The sequence below is a fragment of the Rhinoderma darwinii genome, chromosome 13 (assembly GCF_050947455.1).
Source record: "Rhinoderma darwinii isolate aRhiDar2 chromosome 13, aRhiDar2.hap1, whole genome shotgun sequence".
In the NCBI taxonomy this organism is placed as follows: Eukaryota; Metazoa; Chordata; class Amphibia; order Anura; family Rhinodermatidae; genus Rhinoderma; species Rhinoderma darwinii.
In genome coordinates, this window is record NC_134699.1 from 39,419,969 (window position 1) to 39,436,074 (window position 16,106).

Genomic DNA, 16,106 nt, shown 5'->3' on the forward strand with positions numbered 1-16,106 from the left:
GCGTGTTGATCACGCTGTGACGTCACTTCCTGCCCCAGGTCCTGCATCATGTCGGACGAGCGAGGACACATCGGCACCAGGCGACAGAGGCTACAGTTGATTCTGCAGCAGCATCGGCGTTTGCAGGTAAGTCGATGTAGCCCCTGTCGCCTGGTGCCGATGTGTCCTCGCTCGTCTGACATGATGCAGGAAGTGAGCTTCAAATCCCCTTTATAGACACATATTTAAAAAGATACCAGGCTGGCTACTTGCAGCTATCACTAGGTGGAGGTTAGGATCTTACTGCATCAGTGCTGCAGACTAAAAAAAAAACTTACTAAGGCGCCTTTGGCTCCTAAACTTGAAAAACTAAATTTTTTAGTCACCAAATTTAAATACATATAGAATTTATGTTATTATTCTTGAATATAGGGCCAGCATGCTGTAAATCAAATCCAGAACCCTCTACTGCCTTGGATAGCAGCCAGGGCTTACAAGAGTCAACAATAATCAGTAAATGCTCCATGGCACTGCTTACCCAACTCCTTTTTGTTGTCACTCTCTGGTGGGCAATGGCATGCTTTCCTATACGCAGTGTGTATCAGAGGGGGTCTAGCAATCTCGCTAGTGTACAGCTCCCTATGGGCAAGAATATAACCACTATAATACTGCCCCCTATATGCAAGAATATAACTACTATAATACTGCCCCCTATGTACAAGAATATAACTACTATAATACTGCCTCCTATGTACAAGAATATAACTACAATAATACTGCCCTTATATACAAGAATATAACTACTATAATACTGCCCCTATATACAAGAATATAACTACTACAATACTGCCCCCTATATACAAGAATATAACTACTATAATACTGCCCCCTATGTACAAGAATATAACTACTATAGTACTGCCCCCTATGTACAAGAATATAACTACTATAATATTGCCCCCTATGTAAAATAATATAACTACTATAATACCGCCCCTATGTACAAGAATATAACTACTATAATACTGCCCCCTATGTACAAGAATATTACTATAATACTGCCCCCTATGTACAGGAATATAACTATTATAATGCTGTTCCTTTGTACAAGAATATGACTAATACAATACTGCCCTTTATGTACAAGAATATAACTATTAAAATACTGCTACGTATGTACAAGAATATAACTACTATAATACTGCCCGCTATGTACAAGAATATAACTACTATAATACTGTCCGCTATATACAAGAATATAACTACTATAATACTGCCTCCTATATACAAGAATATAACTACTATAATACTGCCCCTATGTACAAGAATATAACTACTATAATACTGCCTCCTATATACAAGAATATAGCTACTATAATACTGCCCCTATGTACAAGAATATAACTACTATAATTCTGCCCCTATATACAAGAATATAACTACTATAATTCTGCCCCCTATATACTAGAATATAACTATTATAATTCTGCCTCCTATATACAAGAATATAGCTACTATAATACTGCCCCTATGTACAAGAATAGAACTGCTATAATACTGTCCCTATGTACAAGAATATAACTACTATAATACTGCCACCTATGTACAAGAATATAACTACTATAATACTGCCCCTATGTACAAGAATATAACTACTATAATACTGTCCCTATGTACAAGAATATAACTACTATAATACTGCCTCCTATGTACAAGAATATAGCTACTATAATACTGCCCCTATGTACAAGAATATAACTACTATAATTCTCCCCCCTGTATACAAGAATATAACTACTATAATACTGCCCCCTATGTACAAGAATATAACTACTAAAATACTGCCCCTATGTACAAGAATATAACTACTATAATTCTGCCCCCTGTATACAAGAAGATAACTACTATAATACTGCCCCTTATGTACAAGAATAACCGCTATAATACTGTCCCCTATGTACAAGAATATAACTACTATAATACAGCTCTTATGTACAGTAATAGAACTGCTATAATACTGCCCCTATATTCAAGAATATAACTACTATAATACAGCTCTTATGTACAGTAATATAACTACAATATTACTGACCTGCATCATAAAACATTCCCCTGCGTGAATTACCGGACTCCTGATCCAACTGGCGACCAGTGGCGTGAGGCAGTCTGTGACGTCAGAGGCAGGTCTACAGACGCCTCTAGCGTGCAGCACGTCTGCTAGACGCAGGGTGAAAATTAATTATTTTTCTTAAAGGTAGCCGCAAAAAAGCTGTTAATTCTTGTCACCATTTGCAAATTCTCGGGCGTATTGGTGACCATTTATCATTGCTATCATTGAGTTCAATGTATGCCAGTATGTCATAAGCTCCCTCTAGTGGCGGTTGCTAGAAGCCAGCATGTTATCGTTTAAATCTATGTCTATGTGGGGGATTTGAAATTCAGAAAATCAAAGCTCTAACCACTATAAATATTTATTACGAAATTAATCAGCAAAGAATTTTGAACCTATTTAGATAAACAACTAAACAAAAAGGTATTCAGGGCTGAAAATCTCCTTAAAGCTATCTAAACTATGGCTCTCCTTCCACTGGTTTCACTGGAAGTTTGTAAATATGAAAGGTTAACGCAATGGACATATGTATTTTTTTAAATCCAATAACTATGTGATTATATAACTTTCGCTTTGACTCTCAGGAGAAAGGCACAAAGGCCTCTGGGGACTTACAACATCGGTACGTTGAGACTTAGAGCCAGGGATACGGCCAGTTCTCTCCACTTCTCCTGAACGACTTACTAAAGTAAAAGGTGGTACAGCAAACCGGGGAGAAGAGGGATCTCAACCTGGTTACCTCATGGATATAGATGAATAATCAGGTGCAGAAAAAAACCTCACCTCGCCTTTCACCGATTTCTCTGTGATGCAGGTGGCGCGATTACATCATCGCACTGCCTGTGTTGTCCAGCAGTACCCAGGCATGGCCAGAAGAGGCCAGACCTGCATACCTAGATGAGCTTAAGAGGCTCTGTCACCAGATTTTGCAACCCCTATCTGCTATTGCAGCAGATCGGCGCTGCAATGTAGATTACAGTAACGTTTTTATTTTTAAAAAAACGAGCATTTTTGGCCAAGTTATGACCATTTTTGTATTTATGCAAATGAGGCTTGCAAAAGTACAACTGGGCGTGTTTACAGTAAAAGTCCAACTGGGCGTGTATTATGTGTGTACATCGGGGCGTTTTTACTTCTTTTACTAGCTGGGCGTTAGGAATGGGAGTGTATGATGCTGACGAATCAGCATCATCCACTTCTGTTCGTTAACACCCAGCTTCTGGCAGTGCACAGACACACAGCGTGTTCTCGAGAGATCACGCTGTGACGTCACTCACTTCCTGCCCCAGGTCCTGCATTGTGTCGGCCACATCGGCACCAGAGGCTACAGTTGATTCTGCAGCAGCATCGGCGTTTGCAGGTAAGTAGCTACATCGACTTACCTGCAAACGCCGATGCTGCTGCAGAATCAACTGTAGCCTCCGGTGCCGATGTGTCCTCGCTCGTCCGACACGATGCAGGACCTGGGGCAGGAAGTGACGTCACAGCGTGATCTCTCGAGAACACGCTGTGTGTCTGTGCACTGCCAGAAGCTGGGTGGTAACGAAGAGAAGTGGATGATACTTCTCGTCAGAACGCCCAGCTAGTAAAAGAAGTAAACACGCCCAGATGTAACACACATAATACACGCCCAGTTGGACTTTTACGTTAAACACGCCCAGTTGTACTTTAGAAAGCCTCATTTGCATAAATACAAAAATGGTCATAACTTGGCCAAAAATGCTCGTTTTTAAAAAATAAAAACGTTACTGTAATCTACATTGCAGCACCGATCTGCTGCAATAGCAGATAGGGGTTGCAAAATCTGGTGACAGAGCCTCTTTAGTAATTGGGATAGGTGAGTATTGTCAGGGGGTACAGTGGCCATTATTATTTTATTCAGAGGGCACAGTAGCTTTTACTACCTAGTTCAGGGTGCACACCATACATTTTTATTCATTTAAGGGGGCACAGTGGACATTATTATTAATTTCAACGGGCACAGTGGACATTGTTTATTTAAAGGAGCACAGTGCACATTATTATTTACTTCACGGGGCACAGAGTATATTATTATTCACATTATTATGCATCTCAGGGAGCACAGTGAGTGAAATCAATTTTAGGGGGAATAAAGACTAGCGCTATTTTCAGGTGACAATGTGTGGCTATTTTCAGGGGGCACAGCTTGTAGCATTAATATATTTAGGGGCACAGAATGTGGCAGTATAACATTCAGGTATAAAGTCAAGACGTAGTGGTCATGGCGGTCTTGGCCAATCAAAAAAAAATGAAAGAGAACAGCTCCAATCAAAGAAATCCTGTGAGTCAATGGATGTCATTGTTTATTCTGCCTCCGTCGTAAGGTGTGCTGCGAGATAATGTCTAACACCATTCTAGTTTGTGAAACAACAGCTCTTAGCAAATCCTTATCATTGTTCAGGTCCTACTGAGAGCTGTAGTTTCACATAGTATATAAACTTTTATAGCACGTTTTAACCTGATTTGACAAGTGGTTTATATGATTTTTAGCGTAAGAAACATTTTACGCGGCACGCTACACTGCTTGCTCACCAAGTAGGAAACCTGTTGTTAAAAATTGGATTCACACGCTTGCATAGGGCACCAATAGGTACGCACTGACACTTGGATTGGAATTGGATTCCAAACATTACTGGTGTTGATATATATGGCATCCCACAGCGATAGCATTATAGTTTTTGGAGCTGAGAGGATAAGAACCATCAGTTTAGTCATTGAAAGCAAGTGATCCCAATGTATATAGCCAGTGAGCGTGCAAAAAATACATTACCAAATGAGTAATGGCTAGAAGTTCAATAAAACTAAAGCTGATCTGCAGTGTCCTAGGCTTACAAGATATATCTGTGACTAAATGGATGAAGTCTGATTTTACAGTATTACCAAGTCTTGTGTATATGGATGTACTAGTGAGCAGGTTGACATTTTATACTAGCATCCATGCTTGCTTATTGTTATGGTCCTGCTTGTTCAGAGGATAGCCTGGGGAGTAGATCGTAAGGAATCCCTAGTTTTCACCGTTGACCGCCACAAAGAGGTTTGGACTTTGTTGTGAGGGGATTCCCAGGTTGCGGTTCCCAGAGTAGTCTCTTATTATTGGCGGTTACTGGAATATACAACAAAAGTAGGGATGGCATGAATATTTATTATATAGCGGTCTTCCAAATGCTTTTTTGTTGCAAGCAATCTCTTCTGACCTAACGTACGTGTATGGATCATCAAAGTGCGCAGACACATTTATCTCCTTGAGGAACAAAGCATAGGCCATTCATGATATACATTGAAAGTCGTCAGGTTTAACCAGATTTGTGGCAGAAGGACCCAATTCACAGGTCACCCAATGCAGAACATTCCGCGTGGACATGAATATTAAAAACAGTGGCGCTGGAGCAGTGCGAGGTAAGTAACATTTTGAGGGCACAGGGAACTTTAGGGGAAAAAAAAGTAACCGCTGATATGTGTAACTGTCATGTATTAGCTGTGGTTGTGCTTTAGACAAAAGTTCATTCATAACATTTTTTTTCTGAATGAATGGTATAATCCATCGACATTTTTCAGATTACTCCTCAAAAAATGTTTGCAAGCCACTGTATAGCTCATGGTCATGGATACTTTCAATACATACAGCCTTGAAACCTAGACTGCTGATAAAGTCACAAGGCAGGAAATGAATACAACAGTGTCAGAGATTTCCATGTTTGTAGCAGGAAATGTGATTCAGTGAGAACGCATGGAGAGATGTCCTAGAACAGGATCGAATCAAACCTTTTTTGGTTTGAATAAACTCTTTTTTAGGGTAACATCTGACGGGCATAGTCAACGCCACACTGTGAAGGAGTCCTAAGAGTTTCCAGTCCAGTATATACATATATATATATATATATATATATATATATATATATATATACACATACACATATATATATTTATATATAAATATATATATATATATATATACATACAGACCTCATAGCATTGCTGCACATGGATTGGACCCAGGATGCCAGCAGTTCAGCTGCAGAGCCTATTAGCTTGATTGCAGTCATTGTGAGTCCCTGCAATCCAGATGAGGCTGTTAACTCCTTGCAGCCTGCTGGGTTACGGCAGGGAATCTGGATGAATTAGCAGGGGACAGTCCATGACATCAGACAGGACAGCAGCTCAGCTTTGAATAGGGCCCTGACCCTGCACATGCACTAGGTGGGGCATCATGTATATGTATTACACTCAAGCATAGACACCAAAAAAGCTATTTTTTTCTTTCTCTGGAGGCTGGATCTCTCTCTCCTGTGCCCAGCCTCCCTTCTCCCTCCCTCTCTCTCTCACCCTCCCTCTCTCCTTTCTCTTTCTCTCTCTGCTCCAGCCTCCTTGTTTTCCTGCACTGCCCAACCTCTTCTGTTAGCATTACCTTTTGCAGTGTCTTCTCGGTGCTGCATTAAAGCTTCTTTATTCATTTTACAGCAAAAGGGATTTGGGTTGCATAGGAGGCATTGTCGCCATAAGCCTCTGCACAATTTTCCTTGCTTCTCCCATTTGCCACATTCCAGTTGTTCATTTTGTTCTGCTTTGCCCGTGGAGGATGTATTAGAAGAGATCCATGGCTCGCTGAAGGGGAACCCACCCATAGCCCTCTCTCTCTGCTGACAGGTAAGTGACAGTCTTTTGTATGGGGTGTAAATGGTTAATCAACTGCTCCCACATATATAGAGTATGTGTCATTTTGTGGAGTCCTGCGTTAACCCTTTACGCGCAGGCCTCTCTGCTGACTGGCCCATTTATACAAAGCGATTATTGGTCCAATGCAAATGTTATTGAGCTTTTGTAATGATTATCGGTCACTGTAAATAAAATAAAAATATTGTCTATTGGATAATTGACCATGGACACATAAAAAATGTAGATGATATCTGGGCCAGTGACAAGAACTGACTGGAATTGTTGTGATTCCTCAATACGTGTAAACAGATGTGTGCTGATCTTAACATTATTTCTAACTCACTGATCATTTGAAAATGTTTATATAGGGGACACAGTGTCTGGAACCATTACCAGAATCCCCCTTTAACCACCAGCCCTCTACCAGCCTGGATTCTGCACATCACAAGCCGTCAGTCAGATAATCCAGTACACATCTGTCTATGGCTGCAGTGACTACACACACAAATCTGTCATCCTACACTATCCATGTCATCCACTTGCTACCTGCTGGTACTTAGCTGTTTTCCTTACGAATCTGAGCTGTTTAATTTTGAATCTGCCATTTTTACATTCTGTACTATTGTATAATCCTACCATGTACTGGGATCATCTGTGAACACACATGCACACACACCTACCTATGTGTGGAGGTACATACACGCCCTCCTATACAGTGATTATACAGACACAATGGGAACGATGACACACATCTACACATAAAGCCCACACATTTATTGCCTATTACCTTCCTGCCCACTGATCGGTTTACACACCTTAATCACAAAGCCTCACAAAGCCATTAGATGACCCATTCTTGTGTGCGGACTTCCACACCCATGAAGACCACTCCATACGCTCTACACATGTATGGAGAACACTTTACACACCTGTATGCATGCCTTATTATACAGCCACCAGCATGCACACAGACACACATATAATCTCCCAACCACTCCCTGTGCAATCTAGAGAGAAGGAGAGATATTCTTTGTACACATAGGGTGTGACACATGCAACATCATTTTCTTACACAACACAACCCCGGCATGTTTTATTCATAAAATGTGCCCTTCCTTTCCACAATTCATTTATTTTGCATTCACATGTAACCAACATCACCCGTCATACAGCACACGTGCCATTTTAATATCAAGACCACGTATAAAATATATATATGTATATGTTGTATATATATATCCACATATGTTAATACCAAGCATCAACGTCTATGATAAAGCACCATAATATTTACACTGTATAAGGTTACTGGACCTTTCAATATTTAATAATAGTAATATGATGATAAATACTAATGCTAAATCTAAACAAAATGTTAGTTGCATGGATGATACTGGTAAAAGGACTATCATTTGGATGTTCAGAAGCATATTAAATTGATGAATTATATTTTATCACATGATGTCAAATGGACCATAATTCCATGTTAATACTAACAGCATATAATACAAGGATTAAGAATAATAATTTAGTGAAGTAGATTAACATCCCATTTTATGACAATATTTTTCAACTCACACCATCCCACTATGCTTGATGGGGTGAAGGTGGATATTAATAAGATAAATATGTATTTGGGGTGGGGTGTTGTCAGGTATATCGCATGCTGGGCTGATATAGAGGGGTCCCCCAATTGGGACTTCTACTCTATTACCTGGACAGTGGATGGGCCGCCGCTATTCATTTAAATCACTGGACGTCCATTCATTTGAACAGGAATCATGCAATGTTTTTTTTTTATTGGTGCTTACACATTGGTTCCACGGAACTCCAATCTATGGGATTCCCTCGCCCATCATTTGTTTTTTTGTGGGACCTACTACCTGGCAATGCATTATTTTAACATAAAGTGATATAATGCAATGTATTATTTATTCCCATTAAAAATTACAACATAAAATAAAAGAATATAACATTTCCAAATAGTAAAAGCAATGCTGTCTGCTGAGCATGAAAAACTATAAAGGATTAAAATAATTATATGGCACAAATGTTCTTACATGTCTCAGTATAAGGATTACCCATTGGTGAGCCATTTGACGTGTCAGAGGTTGATAAAGCATCTGCTGTTTGATCATCTCTGCTATGCGGGCCTAGCTGCCGGCAGCTGAGGTCACAAGGCCCAAACACAACGTCAGCCATATTTAAATATCCCCTCCAGCAAAAAGAATCCATTGGTATTTTTATGTTGGATTTGACAGCAAAAGGCATGATCAGTGCTGCTTCTGAGGGGGTGGAAAAAAAACAACAGATAAGGAGCAGGGAGGGAGTAATGTAGATTATTATATTAGGAAGGGTAATGTCTGAAAGGCATCTTTGTAATCTTCAGTTCTGGCTCACTGTTTTGTTGAAAGAGTTTTCCACTGTGCAAATATAAGAACATTTACACAAGATAAACTACTCATCCGTCTATTCAATTCGAGGTCAGGAATGGGTAAAGGGTTAAAGGGGCGGCTCTACTTCCAGTGTATTCTGTGGATTTGTACAGATTTCATAGTACAGATTTTTTTCCAGCTATTTTTAAACACAGCTGAAAAATAAAATGCTAAAAAGGTCTGGTATATATAAGTATAAGTAAAGGCCCTTTTACATGGGCCAATTATCGGGCAAACGAACATCCACTGAATGCTGGTTCCCGATAATTACCCTGTGTAAACAGGTCAGCGATCGGCCGATGAACGAGCAAACGCTCGATCATCTGCTGATCGTATCGTTTATGCAGCCTAAAATATTATCATTTTCGGTAGCACATCTCCCTGTTTAAACAAAAAGACGTGCTGCCGACATCATAGAAATGTATGGTGACGAGCGATTGTAGTAATGAGCGCTCGTCCCCATACATAGCTCCTTGTGAAAGGAACGAGCGAGCGCCGATCAACCAGCTGGCTCGTTGATCGGCGCTCAATTACACGGCCCACGCCGGCTCCAACCACTGTAAATATTACATTAGGCGATTGCATAACTAACAATTCCGTATTATAATGTGACTTTCCTGCTTGTAACAAGAACTATTTGAGTGATGCAGGACTGTTGGCTTATGCTAGCCATACACACAAGATAGCTGTTGGCCCTAACAAATTAGGTAGGAAATAGCTTTCTAATAATCGCTACGTCAGTCTGCAGCACATAAACTATATGATGCTTTTGATACCCCTATGTTTGCATTCTCATGTCTGAAATTGATATAATTTACCTGGCAACTTGCGGCTCCTCAACTGTCATGGTACTGTAAGGGCTCATTAACACGAGCCTGTGCTGCGTCCGTGTGCTGTCCTTTTTAACATCGCAAAACTCACTGTATGTCCTATTTCTATCCGTGTTTGCGGATCAGACTCGCCCGTTGAAGTCAATGGTTGCGCGAAAATAACGGACAGCACCTGGATGACATCAGTGTGCTGTGCTTTTGTCACGCACAGTTGCTACGCAAATTGGGGGAAAAAAAATGAAAACCGATTTGTGTCCTTCCCTGCGTCCGTGAAATACGCATACAACTCTGATAACATACATGTGCTAAACACGGATATTTGGAACGCACATGAAGATACACGCGCGGAAAAGGCTGCGTGTTTTGCGGACGATAATCATATACGATCGTGTGAATGTAGCCTAGGTCCCAGCTTGTATAGTCTGCTCCAGTCATTACATTTTTAGAGTATAATTAAACAAGAAACGCTCCTTTAATACTATTTTGTCTCATATTACAAATAAAGGGGTTATCTTGCAGATACTCAAACGAGGAAGTGCCCCCCACTCCCGTTCTCCGCAGCTCCAGTTTCAGAAGCTCCTGCAGCGGTCACATGCAGTTCACCTCTGCAGGAACTTCCGGAACTGGAGTGATGGGGAAGGGAACCTCATTGCTGGAGCGGGGAGCTATCTGCTAGTTTATTATGTTATGCCATCCCCTGCCCTGCTGCCGATTTTAAAAAGCCCCAGATAACCCCTAAACTCTGAGAAATATTTAAAGAATTGTTTTATGCCTGTTCTAGGAGATCAGCCATGACTCCCTCCTTCTCCTCACAATCCTGTATCTGGCTACTAGGCCCTGTTCACACCTGTCGGCTTTAACACGAGTTTCTTTCTCGGTAAATCCGCATCCCGTGCATGTGAATGGGGTTTCAACAACCCTGTTCAGATGTTGCAGAAAATTTCCACATGGATTTTTTTTCTCAACGCAGAAAAAAGTATCAGCCGCGGATATAAGTAGCATGCTACTTATTTCCCCAGATTTCGAATGTTAAACCAGAGGATTAGCCTTATTGAATGTCAATGTGGCTAATCCTTGTGCAGATCTGCAGCACATCCGTGGCAGAAATACCTTGGATTTCTGCCGTGGATCATGCAGGAATAAGTGCAAATCCAACCCTTGTGAACATATCCTAAGACAACTGGCTGCAGCAGGAGTCTGTCGCCCCTGCCCTGTCTGCAGTAGGACACACATATCTTTAAGCCTGCCTCTGTTTACCTCCCCCAGCCATTCACCAGCCGAAAAGGGAACATATCAGCAGGAAATTAACTGCTGTGTTCTCTGCAGGATCTCTACAGGACTGTGATGTAGTTTATCTCCTATTTACTTTTAGCATTTATTTGTAGGTTTAGTGTTCCTTTAAAGAGGCTCTGTCACCAGATTTTGCAACCCCTATCTGCTATTGCAGCAGATAGGCGCTGCAATGTAGATTACAGTAACGTTTTTATTTTTAAAAAACGAGCATTTTTGGCCAAGTTATGACCATTTTTGTATTTATGCAAATGAGGCTTGCAAAAGTCCAAGTGGGCGTGTTTAAAAGTAAAAGTACAACTGGGCGTGTATTATGTGCGTACATCGGGGCGTTTTTACTACTTTTACTAGTATCCTCCACTTCTCTTCAGAACGCCCAGCTTCTGGCAGTGCACAGACACACAGCGTGTTCTCGAGAGATCACGCTGTGACGTCACTCACAGGTCCTGCATCGTGTTGGACGAGCGAGGACACATCGGCACCAGAGGCTACAGTTGATTCTGCAGCAGCATCGGCGTTTGCAGGTAAGTCGATGTAGCTACTTACCTGCAAACGCTGCTGCTGCTGCAGAATCAACTGTAGCCTCTGGTGCCGATATGTCCTCGCTCGTCTGACACGATGCAGGACCTGGGGAAGTGACGTCACAGCGTGATCTGCCAAAAGCTGGGCGTTCTGAAGATAAATGGATGATACTTCTCGTCAGAACGCCCAGCTAGTAAAAGAAGTAAAAACGCCCCGATGTACGCACATAATACACGCCCACTTGTACTTTTACTTTTCAACACGCCCAGTTGTACTTTTGCAAGCCTCATTTGCATAAATACAAAAATGGTCATAACTTGGCCAAAAATGCTCGTTTTTTAAAAATAAAAACGTTACTGTAATCTACATTGCAGCGCCTATCTGCTGCAATAGCAGATAGGGGTTGCAAAATCTGGTGACAGAGCCTCTTTAAACTCAAAATATGACATCCCACACATGTCCAGGAATAGTGGCCTGATTACAGACTTCTTAAAAGGTGTAGTACTTTTTATATTGTACTATTTGTTATATAATTTTGCATGCGCAGTTTACAATACATTATCTCTACTATTTCACTGTTTTTGCACATATTTCCAGACACATTTTATCACATATAATGTGAGTAACTCTACCCAAGTATGAAATTTTAAGTTTTAGGTCAAGTTACACTTTAAAGAGCATTTGTACCTATTTTGTTTTTATACATGAATATAGTCAGCATCTGTGTATGAATACAGTATTACAAGTTGAATAATAAAATTGCTTCTAAATGTTTTTATATGGTCCTAATTAGGTACCATGTAATCAAATGGCAAAGTTACAAATTCAACCAGTGTCTCTTCTATACAGGCTACAAAAGGAAAGTGACAACTCCTCTACTATTTACACACATTGGTACAAAAAGGGCTGGAGTTTTAGAAATCGGTGGAGGTCTGGTCCAAAAAAGCTGTGGGGCGTGGTACCTGGTTTATTCTTTACAGACCCATCGCCTACAAATAATTTTTCTCTTCAAAAGCACTAATCTATGTATGATAGTATACCTCTAAGTAATGCATTCATACAGTTACCAAATAATACCACTATGCAAAGACCAATATTATTAATAATACTGCCACAATTTGACTACATGTTACCACCAAAGTGGCTAAATAATACCACTATACTGTTACTAAATAGAAACCACTATACAAAGACCAATATTACCATACTGTGACGATATAATTCTGGAGTTAATAAAGTACAGTCAAATCCATTGACTTACAGGTGACGTCTTCTCTAGTTGTAGTCCTTCATTTTCCCTTTTCTTCTCTATTCGGCCAAGACCGTCATGAAGACTTCTTCCAGACATTATTCATCCCTGCAGAGTCTGCAGTCCAGACATCTTTGGCACATCGCTCGACCAGTACCCATCCCTCCTTTTCCTCACCATTTAAATAAACTTTTCATCCATAGTGCTTCCCACAGTAACAGTGCTATAATATTAACCCCCTTTTGAGCCCCACACAATAATAGTGCCGCTTTTATTTCAGCACACAATGATACTGCCGGCTTTATGCCCCACACAGTAATAGTGCCCCTACATAGTAATAGTGCTCCCATTAGTAACCCTTATATCATTAGTAACCCTTATATCATAATAATTCCCCCCTTTGTGCCCCCACACATAGTTTTGTGCCCGCAGAATTAATGTCCACTTTGGGTCGGCACACAGTAGTCATGTCCTTCTGTGTGCCTGCACACAGCAGTCAGAGACACTTTTCTGGTTCCCCAGATTATTAGTGCCTCTTTTGTGTCCCTAAAAATAATTAAACTGATACACCCCTAACCCCATTAATGAGAGACTGGGCCTATATATTTGTAAGTCAGCGGCGTGATGGTTTGCAACTGTAGCAACACCACTGAAAGGGTTGTCCCCCAAAAAAATGATTTTTATGACATCCATCAAATAGGTCATAAAAGTTGGATCAGTATAGTTTCGGCACCTGGGACCCGCATTTATCCTGAGAAGGTCTCAGCCTGACTTTCAAAAGAGAGGTGGTTATGCATGTGTAGTCACTCTCCTTTGAAATATATATATGAGTTATAGAAATCTGTGTTGGGACCAGGACTAACCACTGATCTGACTTTTGACATCTCGTTGACATGATGTTTGTCTTTCATGGATCCAACCCAGAAAGACAGTTTTTTTCTTTATATTAAAGCAGTGATTCCCAAACTTGTCCTCAAAGAACCCCAAAAGGCCATGTTCTGAGGATTTCCCATAGAGAAAACACTTGTGATGATTTTTGATGTAGAGAAATAAATTAAATTGCCTGCTGGGGTTTTTGGGGTGTGAGACCAGTGTGGACGCACAGGACGCATCAACCACACGAACTGAAGGAGGCGCCACAGAAGGCTTTGCACCCAGGTCTTGTGACCACCATCAATCTAAATATTATTTGTATAGCAGTATTATTTAGACACTGTATTGTACAGTACATTATTTTTGAAGTGTATAGTGGTGGCAGCAGCAGCAGCACTGTATAGCAGTGTTATTTAGGTAACAGTATGGCACTGTTATTTGGGCAACATACTGGTTACGATAAGACACTGTATGGTATGGTTATTAGTACACCGTATGATCGTACATGGTATGGTAGGTTGGCACAATGAGAAGATAACGCACAGGGCATTATCCAACATAAGGCAGACCTTGAACCTAGCATTATAAAAATACAATGCCCAGAATCACCCCACAGTCCAAAACCTTATTACCATAAGGAAAACCTTAAACGATGTTTCCCCTTGCAGAGAACCCCTACTCCCATTTCTGTCTTGAAAAAGCAAGGTGTAAAGGAGAATAAACCATTCTATAATTGCTCTCCAGAAAAATATTCTGCCTGAGATTTGTTGTTTACTTTGAAGGCATCTTTGAGCAGTCTGAAATCAGTTTGCCATCCTTACTGTGAACCTGACTACCGTATATGTCGGCGTATAAGACGACTGGGCGTATAAGACGACCCCCAACTTTTACCCTTAAAATATAGAATTTAAGATATACTCACCATTTCGTGCAGGAGCGCTTCACTATGGCCATCGGCGGCAGGACCCAAGACTCTCTGTCTCTTTGAACTCGCGCATGCGCAGATAGGCTGCTTCATCGCGTGAGATCTGAGAGGCAGGGAATGAGAGGAAAGGGCGGGCCAGAGGATCTTACAGAGATGTTCCCTGGCGGCTAATACCGGCTTCCCTCAGATCCGTGGCGGATTCCGTGCATCCCGGGAGCCTGTGTACCGGACTGCAGGCTCACAAGGTAACACACAACCTGTGTGTAGACAATATGTAGACTAGGGATGTCACGATACCAGAATTTGGACTTCGATACCGATACTTCGTTTAGTATTGCGATTTCGATACCAATTTCGATACTTTTGCCAACAGTAATAAAAAAAAAATTCTTCCGTTTTCTGATGTGAGGCGTGACGTGTGATGAATTTTGAACGCGCCTCACATTAATAGTAATTAATCCCATCATGTTTCTCAGTCATATTGGGTTAATGTGCGAGGTACATGATGGGGTTAATTACTATTAATGTGAGGAACATGGAGGTTAAATTCATCGCACCTCGCGCCTCACATTAATAAGTGAATAAAAAAGCCGTGTTTATTTCATTTTTTTACAGCGTACACATCATAAATGATGCAAAAACATTGTTGTCCGCGCCATTACTGAATGTGTGTATTTTATGTATTGAGACTTATTTTAATGTTTATTGTAAAAAAGGTGAATGTGTATTTTTTTTTAAATTTAACAATACTTCTTTTTAACTTTATTTTTAAACTTTAATGTACTGACATATATCAGATATGTGCCAGTACATTAACCTGTGGACGGATAATACACAGGCAGTTGTTAGGACATACTTGGGTATGTCCTAACAACATGAAATATGGTAAGACAGCCCTGGGGTCCGTCAATAGACCCTGGGCTGTCTGCCCATATATGGTATGGCCCTCGATCGCGTCACAGGAATTCCCTGTGACGCGATCCAGGGGCATCCCCCCTTCTCACTTTCCCCTTAATGCTGCAGTCATCTGTGATCGCAGCATTCAGGGGAATAACGGCGGAGATGAGCGGTTTCTCTGATCTCCGCCGTTATAGAGCGGGGCTGCGGCTGTGTAATACAGCCATTGCCCCGCTCCTGACAGGAAGTGCGCGTGCGGTCAGCATGAGGTGATGCGGCCGGCGCTGCACTAATGAGCGGCAGTTCAGGCACTGAAGACAGA

General features: G+C 41.0%; 1 protein-coding gene across 10 annotated transcripts in view; it reads left to right on the forward strand.

Annotated features, from left to right (window-relative positions):
- The first annotated feature begins 6,427 nt into the window (after window positions 1-6,427).
- The window catches only part of EPB41L1 (erythrocyte membrane protein band 4.1 like 1), a 123,586-nt gene continuing 113,907 nt past the window's right edge, over window positions 6,428-16,106 (forward strand). For 5 of the 10 annotated variants that reach the window (XM_075845033.1, XM_075845035.1, XM_075845034.1 and 2 more), the window contains exon 1: window positions 6,429-6,754. The gene's annotated coding sequence lies outside the window, so the exon portion shown is untranslated. Of the gene's footprint in view, window positions 6,755-16,106 lie in introns of all 10 variants that reach the window. The other 5 variants (XM_075845030.1, XM_075845031.1, XM_075845038.1 and 2 more) reach the window with 4 other exon arrangements.